The 12,258-nt window shown below is 39.1% G+C and overlaps 1 protein-coding gene across 5 annotated transcripts in view; it reads right to left on the bottom strand.

Moving 5' to 3' along the window:
* Positions 1-12,258, bottom strand: part of PHF14 (PHD finger protein 14) — a 248,904-nt gene that overhangs the window by 225,095 nt on the left and 11,551 nt on the right. For 3 of the 5 annotated variants that reach the window (XM_063814056.1, XM_063814057.1, XM_063814060.1), the window contains exon 2: positions 5,888-5,955. The exons of the other annotated variants lie outside the window; for them this stretch is intronic. The gene's annotated coding sequence lies outside the window, so the exon portion shown is untranslated. The remainder of the gene's footprint in view (positions 1-5,887; positions 5,956-12,258) is intronic. 5 annotated transcript variants of the gene reach the window in all.

Here is a 12,258-nt window from a genome sequence, read left to right as displayed (position 1 = left end):
CAGAAGGAAGGATATCAGCGATTGTAGATCAAATGGTTAAAATAGAGAAGACAAGATTAGAGAAAAAAGAGTGAAAAGAAATGAACAAAGCCTCCAAGAACTATGTGAAAAGACCAAATCTATGTTTGATTGGTGTATTTGAGAGTGATGGGGAGAATGGAACCAAGTTAGAAAACACTCTTCAGAATTTTATTCAGTAGATCTTCCCCAACCTAGCAAGGCAGGCCAACATTCAAATTCAGGAAATACAGAGAACACCACAAAGATAGTCCTTGAGAAGAGCAACCCCAAGACACATAATTGTCAGATTCACCAAGGTTGAAATAAAGGAAAAAAATGTTAAGGGCAGCCAGAGAGAAAGGTCTGGTTACCCACAAAGGGAAGCCCATCAGACCAAGAGTGGATCTCTCAACAGAAACACTACAAGCCAGAAGAGAGTGGGGGCCAATAGTCAACATTCTTAAAGAAAAGAATTTTCAACCCAGATTTTCATATCCAGCCAAACTAAGCTTCATAAATGAAGGAGAAATAAAATTATTTACAGACAAGCAAATGCTGAGAGATTTTGTCACCACCAGACCTGCATTACCAGAGCTCCTGAAGGAAGCACTAAACATGGAAAGGAATAACTGATACAAGCCACTGCAAAAACATGCCAAATGGTAAACACCATCGACAGTATGAAGAAACTGCATCAACTAACAGGTGAAATAACCAGCTAGCATCATAATGACAGGATCACATTCACACATAACAATATTAGCCAACATGTAAATGGGCTAAATGCCCCAATTAAAAAACACAGACTGGAAAATTGGATAAAGAGTCAAGACCTATCAGTGTGCTGTATTCAGGAGACCCATCTCATTTGCAAAGACACACATAGGCTCAAAATAAAGGGATGGAGGAAGATCTACCAAGCAAATGGAAAGAAAAAAAAAAGCAGGGGTTGCAATCCTTGTCTCTGATAATACAGACTTTAAACCAACAAAGATCAAAAGAGACAAAGGCCATTACATAACGGTAAAGGGATCAATTCAACAAGAAGAGCTAACTATCCTAAATATATATGCACACAATACAGGAGCACCCAGATTCATAAAGCAAGTCCTTAGAGACCTACAAAGAGACTTAGAGTCCTACACAATAATAATGCAAGACTTTAACACCGCACTGTCAATATTAAACAGATCAAGGAGACAGAAAATTAACAAGGATAACCAGGACTTGGACTCAGCTCTGGACCAAGCAAACCTAAAACACATCTACAGAACTCTCCACCCCAAATCAACAGAATATACATTCTTCTCAGCACCACATTGCACTTATTGTAAATTGACCACATAATTGCAAGTAAAACACTCCTCAGCAAATGTAAAAGAATAGAAATCACAACAAACTGTCTCTCAGACCACACTGCAATCAAATTAGAACTCAGGATTAAGAAATTCACTCAAAACAACTACATGGAGACTGAACAACTTGCTCCTGAATGACTACTGGGTAAAGAACAAAATGAAGGCAGAAATAAAGATGTTCTTTGAAACCAATAAGAACAAAGACACAATGTACCAGAATCTCTGGGACACATTTAAAGCAGTGTGTAGAGGGAAATTTGTAACCCTAAATGCCCACAAGAGAAAGCAGAAAAGATCTAATATTGACACCCTAACATCACAATTAAAAGAACTAGAGAAGCAAGAGCAAACAAACTCAAAAGCTAGCAGAAGACAAGAAATAACTAAGATCAGAGCAGAACTGAAGGAGATAGAGACACAAAAAACTCTTCAAGAAAAAAATCAACGAATCCAGGAGCTGGTTTTTTTTAAAAGATCAACAAAATAGATAGACTGCTAGCAAGATTACTAAAGAAGAAAAGAGGGAAGAATCAAATAGATGCAATAAAAAATTATAAAGGGGATATCACCACTGATCCCACAGAAATATAAACTACCATCAGAGAATACTACAAACACCTCTGTGCAAATAAACTAGAAAATCTAGAAGAAATGGATAAATTCCTGGACACATACCCCTCCCAAGACTAAACCAGGAAGAAGTTGAATCTCTGAATACACCAATAACAGGTTCTGAAATTGACACAATAATTAATAAACTACCAACCAAAAAAAAGTCCAGGACCAGACAGATTCACAGCCAAATTCTACCAGAGGTACAAAGAGGAGCTGGTACCATTCCTTCTGAAACTATTCCAATCAATAGAAAAAGAGGGAATCCTCCCTAACTCATTTTATCAGGCCAGCATCATCCTGATACCAAAGCCTGGCAGAGATACAACAAAAAGAATTTCAGGCCAATATCCCCAATGAACATTGATGCAAAAATCCTCAATAATATACCGGCAAACTGAATCCAGCAGCACATTGAAAAGCTTATCCACCATGATCAAGTTGGCTTCATCCCTGGGATGCAAGGCTGGTTCAACATACACAAATCAATAAACATAATCCATCACATAAACAGAACCAATGACAAAAACCACATGATTATCTCAATACATGCAGAAAAGGCTGACAAAATTCAACAGCCTTTCATGCTAAAAATTCTCAGTAAACTAGGTATTGATGGAACATATCTCAAAATAATAAAAGCCATTTATGACAAACTCACACCCAATATCATACTGAATAGGCAAAAACTGGAAGCATTCCCTTTGAAAAGCTGCACAAGACAAGAATGCCCTCTCTCCCCTCTCCTATTCAACATAGTATTGAAAGTTCTGGCCAGGGCAATCAGGCAAGAGAAAGCAATAAAAGTTATTCAATTAGGAAAAGAGGAAGTCAAATTGTCCCTGTTTGCAGATGACATGATTGTATATTTAGAAAACCCCATCGTCTCAGCCCAAAATCTCCTTTTGGGCTGAAGTTTGCTGACAAGCAACTTCAGCAAAGTCTCAGGATACAAAATCAAGGTGCAAAAATGACAAGCATTCCTATACACCAAGAACAGAAAAACAGAGATCCAAATCACAAGTGAACTCCCATTCACAATTACTACAAAGAGAATAAAATACCTAGGAATGCAACTTACAAGGGATGTGAAGGACCTCTTCATGGAGAACTACAAACCACTGCTCAACAAAATAAAAGAGGACACAAACAAATGGAAGAACATTCCATGCTCATGGATAGGAAGAATCAATATTGTGAAAATGGCCATACTGCCCAAAGTAATTTATAGATTCAATGCTATCCCCATAAAGCTACCAATGATTTTTTTCACAGAATTGGAAAAAGCTACTTTAAATTTCATATGGAACCAAAAAGAGCCCGCATAGCCAAGACAATCCTAAGCAAAAAGAACAAACATGGAGGCATACCTGACTTCAGACTATACCACAAGCCTACAGTAACCAAAACAGCTTGGTACTGGTACCAAAACAGATAAATAGACCAATGGAACAGAACAGAAGCCTCAGAAATAACACCATACATCTACAACCATCTGATCTTTGACAAACCTGACAAAAACAAGCAATGGGAAAAGGATTCCCTATTTAATAAATGTTGCTGGGAAAACTGGCTAGCCATATGTAGAAAGCTGATACTGGACCCTGTCCTTACACTTACACAAAAATTAACTCAAGATGGATTAAAGACTTAAATGTAACACCTAAAACCATAAAAACCTTAGAAGAAAACATGGGCAATACCATTCAGGACCCAGGCATGGGCAAAGACTTCATGACTAAAACACCAAAAGCAATGTCAACAAAAGCCAAAATTGACAAATGGGATATAATTAAACTGAAGAACTTCTGCACAGAAAAAGAAACTATCATCAGAGTAAACAGGCAATCTACAAAATGGGAGAAAATTTTTCAATCTTTCCATCTGACAATGGGCAAATATCCAGAATCTACAAAGGACTTAAATTTACAAGAAAAAAAAACCCATCAAAAAGTGGGCAAAGGATATGAACAGACACTTCTCAAAAGAAGACATTTATGCAGCCAACAGACACATGAAAAAATGCTCATCATCACTGGTCATCAGAGAAATGAAAATCAAAACCACAAGGAGATACAACCTCATGCCAGTTACAATGGCAATCATTAAAAAAGTCAGGAAACAACAGATGCTGGAGAGGATGTGGAGAAATAGGAATGCTTTTATACTGTTGGTGAGACTGTAAACTAGTTCAACCATTGTGGAAGACAGTGTGGCGATTCTTCAAGGTTCTAGAACTAGAAATACCATTTGACACAGCAATCCCATTACTGGGTATATACCCAAAGGATTATAAATCATTCTATAAAGACACATGCACATGTGTGTTTATTGCAGCACTATTCACAATAGCAAAGACTTGGAGCCAACCCAAATGTCCATCAATAATAGACTGGATAAAGAAAATGTGGCACATATACACCGTGGAATACTATGCAGTCATAAAAAAGGATGAGTTCATGTCCTTTGCAGGGACATGGATGAAGTTGGAACCATGATTCTCAGCAAACTATCACAAGGACAGAAAACCAAACACCACCTGTTCTCAGTCATAAGTGGGAGTTGAACAAGGAGAACACATGGACACAGGATGGGGAACATCTCACACTGAGGCCTGTAGGGGGGTGGGGTGCTGGGGAAGGGATAGTGTTGGGAGAAATACCTAATGTAAATGACGAGTTGATGAGTGCAGCAAACCAACATGGCACATGTATACCTATGTAACAAACCTGCACATTGTGTACATGTACCCTAGAACTTTAAGTATAATAATAATTTTTTAAAAATCCACTTGTAACTACTGCTTGTTGGAGTATATTCAGGGCAACTTGAATCTGTGCTCCTGCATTGCAATCTGCAAGCTTGGCCCAGATAAACTTTCTATGTATATTAAAAAATAAAAATTAAAAAAATAAATAAAGCTATTCTCTGCCTTGCTCACCCTCCAGTTGTCCACATAACCTCATTCTTCCTGGATGTGGGACAAGAACTCAGGACTCACTGAATGGCTGAAACACCACTTTCCTGGCTGGCTCGCTGTGCCATGGATGGCAGGAACGAGAGATCTGTAATATCCCCTCCCCAACTCTTGGGGCTCTGCCATTGCTGGCATCTCCAAGTTTTGGGGCACCATCGCGTTCCCCTCATCCAGATGCCGGTACCCACAGCATAAACCACTTGCAGTACGCCTGGGCCAGCTACAGCCTCGCAGAGAGCCGGTGCCTGTGCTGGCACCTGGAACTGCCCACCCCACATGCAGCAGTTGGTGCGCCTGGCTATGCGCAGTGGCCAGACCCCACACTCACTCACTTACATACCTCTCACCACTCTGCTTGGCTCATCCTCAGTGGGCATGGGATCTGAGCCAGTAGCATGAGCTGAGTGCAGCCTGCCAGGCTGAATGGGCAGAATGAGCCCAGCAGGCATGAACAAAACTCAAGCAGAGTTGCATCGCTGCTGGCCATAGAGGTTTCCAGCTGGTGAGGCAACACACAAGGGATCCTGTGATATTTAGAAAATAGGAGGGAGGTAATGCAAACTTTCTGCAGGTGTAGATGTGGACAAACAAACTCCAATAGGCATGAGTTCCAATATGGAATGACTAGCTGACTTGTTCCAGTGTCTAGATATGAGTGTTGTGGCTGTTAGGTGGTTATGGTTTGGGCAGCCACAAAAACATTAACAGCATCAGCTTTCTGACATCTGGATTGCAAATACAGTTGCGTAGCCTCAGAGCCAAAATTCAGGAAGCAGCTCCCTAACTTCTTCTCCAGGTTAGATATTGAGTTTATATCTAACTCCATCTACTAAATTTTTTCTGCTCAAAAAAAGCGTGGTTTTGGTTTCTACTATACTGTACTTTGACTGATATGCATTTTAAAAAGACTCCTACATCATCCAGAGGAATTCCTTCTTACCTTGCAGAGCTAACCTGGCAATCCACAAGTATGGCAGTAACCCTGGGCAACATAGTGAGACCCCATCTCTACAAAAAAAGAAAAAAAATCAGTTAGCAGGGCATGGTGATGCTCACCTGAAGTCCCAGCTACTAGGGAGACTGAGGTGAGAAGGTCACTTGAGCCCAGGTGTTTGAGGCCACAGTGAGATGCAATGGTACCACTGTACTCCAGCCTGGGTGACAAAATGAGACCCTGTCTCTAGAAAATAAAATAAAACTACAGAAGTAAGCAGTTGGCCAAACAGCTATCATTTATGATCACTTAAAGAGATCATAAATCCTTTGTTATGGAGAATGGCTCATTTTATCTTGCTGTAGTTCATATTTTCAGAGATATCCAAGAGAAAACAGTATTGATAAAGCAAGAAAACATTGTGCTGAAATTTCTGAACTTCAGGAAAATCGTAAGTACTCCCAGAAAGAAAAGTCAGGATATTTACAAAGGAATAGGAATCAGAATTCTCAACTACAACTCTGGATGGCTGGCAACTTCTAAAATCATTTCAATATTTTCTAATAAAGAGTTCATTGATAATCTGTTTTCAAATTATGTTAAAATACAGACTACAGAATTTTCTTCAATATTTAGGTAGCATGGATTGACTTTGGTATTACATGAGTAAAAACTTTCCACATATTTAGCAAATGGATAATATTAAAAATTGTTTTAAGTTAATTAATTTTTATAGATAATATGTATACATGGTATAAAATGTTTAAATGCACAAGAGTACCATGAAAGTGAAATTTCCATTCTTCCTTTGTGCCCTAGCCAGTCAGTCATCTCTCTAGACATAGCAACAAGATGAGCTTTTTTTTTTTTAAAGTGATTGGCTCAGGGCTGAGTTTTTATAACAGCTTTATTGAGATATAATTCACATACCATAAAATTTACCCTTTCATGGTTTACAATTCAGTGATTTTTAGTATATAAAAAATGTACAACCATCACCACTATCTAATTCCAGAACACTTACATCAACCTCAAAAGAAACCACATATCCATTCGCAGTTACTCCTCATTTCCCCTACACGTAGACCTTGATAATCACTAATCTATGTTCTGTCTTGAGGAATTTTCGTATTGTAGATATTTCATTTAAATGGAATAAAAAATAAGTGGTCTTATGCGTCTGGTTTCTTTCACTTAGCGTAATGTTTCCATGGCTCATCCATGTTGTAATACAACTTGTTTTTAAATAAACACAATACTGTGAGATGCCATCAGTATTTGTTCTGCATGGAGAAAAGACAAAAGTGGGAAGTGAGTACTTCAATTTTTGCTACAATAGCAGTTTATTAGACAGATCTCTTAGACAAGCTGAGGTATTTACTCATGTTTCAGTGCATATGAATGGCAGGCTTTGGAGACGTTTTTCACAAGGGGCAAGTCCCAAGAAAGCAAAACAGATGGGCAAAGACAGCATTAGTAGAGCAACGTCGTAAAGCATACAATATTATATATTAGACAGACAAATAAGGTTAGTTAGGAACAGGAGGTTTCATGTCATCAACTGAAAAGGTGGAGAAGCTTTCAAACAAACAAAAATGCACAGTGATACCTTCTGCTCTTTTAAATCAATCAGATCTCTAAGTGACAAATCATAAGCAAACTCCTTAACATTGTCCTAAATCTATACAACAGTTTTTAGAAATTTATTGGAAAATATAACAGAAAAAAATGAAAAACAAATAAGTAAATGTATAGATCAAATAATCATCATGAAGTAAACACCCTTATAAACACCATCCACATCAACACCAAAGAAGCCTCTCTTGAGCCCCTCTTGCTTACCTAAGGGTAGGCATTATCTTGAATCTAAGCCTATTTTCAAATTTGCGTCCAACAACATGTTCATTTATTTCTGAGACCTTCCCAGATGCATGTTAACATTTATATTTCTACCAACTCATGTTTAGGTATCTGTTAACAGCAGCAAATCACTTCTGATACCGAAATCTACATTTGTTTTCTAGGACTGCTGTAAAAATCATTACAAACTGGGTGGCTTAAAACAACAGGAATTTATTTTCCCAGTTTTGGAAGTCAGAAATCTGAAACAAAGGCGTGAACAGGACCACACTCCCTCCAAAGGCTCGAGGGGAATTCTTCTTTCTATCTTCCAGTTCCTAGTGGCTTCTGGTGTTCCTGGGCTTGTGGTAGCATAACTCCAGTCTCGGCCTCTGTCTTCACTTGGCTTTCTCTGTGTGTGTCTGTGTCTGTGTGTCCCTCCCTCTTCTTATAAGGATACCAAGTCATTTGATTCAGGGCCCACCCCAATCCAGTATGAACTCACCGGATTAATTACGTATGCAAAGACCCTATTTCCAAATAAGTTCACATTCTGAGGTTCTAGGTGTTCATGAATTTTGGAAGGACACTATTCAACTCATTACACTTTCCCAATGTCTTTGAACAAAAAACCATGGTCTGAACCATTTGAATAACCTAGCCTGTCAATTCTGAAAGTGAAAGTCCGTGCACAGTTTTAAAATCAAGTAATTTTTTAAAATCTTCCTCAAATTAAATCTTTTAATTTAAAAGTAAACTTTACTGTCGAAAATGCAAACTTAGGGAGGGCAGAAAGATCCCACACAGAGCTGCCACTTCACACCTAGAGGGTTGCACGGCAGCCAGCAGCTGGGCCGAGGCGCTCCCCACTTCCCAGATGGAAAATCAAGTAATTTTAACTCACAGTATTTCATAGGGCCTCACATTTTGAGAGATCTGATATTTATTTGATAAAACTGCTGCAACTAATCTGGTTGAGATTAAAGAAAGCATAGTTTGTCTATTCTTGTCAAGTTTTGTTATGACCTTTGTAATGTGAATTTGGAAAGTTACTTTTTCAATGTTTTGAGATAGATTTAATAGCATAGGAATTATCTATACCTTGAAGATACAGCATTTTGCTTATGAAACCATTTTGACAAATACTCTTAAACATTATTTGAGTGTTCTCAATTTCTTCCATTATTGATTTAATTTATTTAACCTCACCATGGGCCAACTATGTTTATGTGTATCTTCTTATAGAAGTGTTATTTTATAAAAATGTCATTAGATGCATCATAACTTTTAAAAATTTCTTCTGTGCCTTTTATTATACCACCCTTAGTTTTTTTTTAATAGATGAATTAGACTCATTTACTTATTTATTTGTTTGTTTTTTTAAGACAGGGTCTTGCTATGTTGCCCAGGCTGGATTCGAATTCCTGGGCTTAGGCAACTCTTCCACCTCAGCCTCCTCAGTAACTGGGCTACAGGCATGTGCCACCATGCCCAGACACTCAGTTTTTATTAAGATTTATCTGTAGCTTTATTTTTTATTACCTTTACCTTATTGTAACTTGTCTTCCTTAGCCTTAATTGAATGACTATTTGCTGTCACAGAACATTTTAGTGCCATTACTTTTGCACCAACCTAATAAAATTAAGACACCCCTGAAAATTGGGATGGGGACATATGAGTAGATTCTGATGAAGGCGATAATTTTGAGGCTGAAATTCTGGGCAAGTTGTCAGTCTACCCCTGCCTGAAGAACTGTAATAGCCTCCCCTGAGGTAGTTGCTTTACAAGGGACTACTGTTCCTTCTGACAATCTACCTTTACCACCTCTCATTGCTTCTAAATCTGTAATCAGACTCAGGTGAAAGTAGACTCCAATGTGTGAGACACAAACTTAGGACGAACAATACACACCAAAAGAATTGGCTGATTTTGTCAATTTTCACAGATACTGGTGAAACTGTATAGGGATGGATCTTAAGAACGTGATATCAGCTGGGCGCAGTGGCTCACGCCTGTAATCCCAGCACTTTGGGAGGCCGAGGTGGGCGGATCACGAGGTCAGGAGATCGAGACCATCCTGGCTAACATGGTGAAACCCCGTCTCTACTAAAAATACAAAAAATTAGCCAGGCGAGGTGGCAGGCACCTGTAATCCCAGCTACTCAGGAGGCTGAGGCACCCGGGAGGTGGAGCTTGCAGTCAGCCGAGATCGTGCCACTGCACTCCAGCCTGGGTGACAGAGCGAGACCCTGTCTCAAAAAAAAAAAAAAAAAAAAGAGTGTGGTATCAGGGTGGAGGGAATATAAACTTGCATTAAACTCAGTTTATTAACATGGCTTCACTAGCAGAGATTCCAGATTTAGTGTGTTTATCTGAGGGTTTGGGAGTGACTCTAACAGTTTATTTGTTGATTAACTAAAACCTGGGCTAAAAGGTAGCCTACACTTAAGGGAGTCAAATTGCCAAAACTTTCCTGGTGCCACAGAAAGGATGGTATCAAATGACTCAGGAATATTACCTAGAATCTACAAGGAACTCAACAACTCAACAACAAAAGAAACAAACAGCCCCATTAAAAAGTGGGCAATAGGCCAGGTACGGTGGCTCATGCCTGTAATCCCAGCACTTTGGGAGGCCAAGGCAGGCGAATCACAAGGTCAGGAGATTGAGACCATCCTGGCTAACACAGTGAAACCCCGTCTCTACTAAAAATACAAAAAAATTAGCCAGGCATGGTGGCGGGCGCCTGTAGTCCCAGATACTCGGGAGGCTACTCAGGAGGCAGGAGAATGGCATGAACCCGGGAGGTGGAGCTTGCAGTGAGCAGAGATCACACTACTGCATTCCAGCCTGGGCGACAGAGCGAGATTCTGTCTCAAAAAAAAAAAAAAAAAGTGGGCAATAAACATGAACAGACATGTTTCAAAAGAAGACATACAAATGGCTAACAAGCATAGGAAAAAATACTCAACACCACTGATCATCAAAGAAATGCAAATTAAAACCACAATGAGATATCATCTTATACCAGTCAGAATGGCTATTACTAGAAAGTAAAAAAATAACATACATTGGCAAAGAGGAGAAAAGGGAACACTTATACACTGTTAGTGGGAATATAAATCAGTATAACCTCTATGGAAAACAGTATGGAGATTTCTCAAAGAACTAAACATAGAATTACAATTCAATCTAGTAGTCTCACTATGGGGTATTTACTGAAAGGAAAAGAAATCATGACATGAAAATGATACCTGCAGCCAGGCATGGTGGCTCATGAGAGGCCAAGGCAGGCAATCACCTGAGGTCAGGAGTTTGAGACCAACCTGGCCAATATAGTGAAACCCCTTCTGTACTAAAAATACAAAAATTAGCCAGGCATGGTGGCAGGTGCCTGTAATCCCAGCTCCTCAGGAGGCTGAGGCAGGAGAATCACTGGAACCCAAGAGGTGGAGCTTGCAGTGAGCTGAGATTGTGCTATTGCACTCCAGCCTGGGAGACGAGAGTGAAACTCTGTCTCAAAAGGAAAAAAAAAGATACCTGCACTTACATGTTTATTGCAGCACTATTTATAATAGCAAAGATATGGAATCAACCTAAGTGTCCATCAAAAGATACTTGGATAAAGAAAATGTGAGATTATATATATATATATCTCTCTCCATGGAATTCCACTCAGCCCTAAAAAAAATGAGCACAGGTATTAATATTTTGCAGCAACATGGATGGAACTAGAGGCCACTGTCTCAAGTAAATAACTCAGAAACAGAAAGCCAAATATCACATGCTTTCACTTATAAGTGCGAGCTAAATAAGTGTAAACATGGACATGGAGAGTGAAATAATAGACTCTGGAGACTCAGAAGGATGGGAAGGTAAAGTTGGGGGGGGCATGAAGGTTAAAAAATTACCTATTGAGTACAATGTTCACTATTTGGGTGATGGGTACACTAGAAGCCCAAACTTTGCTATTACATAACAAAACTGTACTTGTACCCCTTCAATCTTCAAGAACAAACAAAGCAACCAAAAGACTCAGGAACATTAGAATGATAAAGTGGATTTATCATGTAAGACATGTAAGATTTGCTTGCCCATTCACTGAATATTTCCCCTGTGAGGGTCCAGAGGGCACTCAAAGTTTTAAGAAATATGATTTGTGAGAGAAGCCCTGGACTAGGCTCTCTGAATTCAGTGGAGGAATCACTCCTGTTCATGAGATCAGATGGTGGTAGGGACCATGTGGTGACACATAAATTATTAAATACAAGGTAGGCATGGTTATTGTATTAGGCCACAGAGCCAAAGCAGTAACAAGAATAGTAGCTGCAAAATGTACAGCATTGGCTAGTTGATTGTGGAGTTTCTAGAACCAAAATAGACGGTAAACCTACTAAAATCTTCATGTGTAAGCAGAAAGTTTTAGGACTGGAAGACTGAAAGGATTAATACTGCCATCATGAATTTAAAAGACACAGGGTAGCAATTCTTAGGTCAACCACATTTAACTTTCTTACTGGGGCTGTGAAAAAGAAAC

This window comes from Pan troglodytes, chromosome 6, assembly GCF_028858775.2.
Source record: "Pan troglodytes isolate AG18354 chromosome 6, NHGRI_mPanTro3-v2.0_pri, whole genome shotgun sequence".
Classification (NCBI taxonomy): domain Eukaryota; kingdom Metazoa; phylum Chordata; class Mammalia; order Primates; family Hominidae; genus Pan; species Pan troglodytes.
The sequence above is the reverse complement of the archived record's forward strand: the minus strand, read 5'-3'. Positions and strand labels throughout refer to the sequence as shown.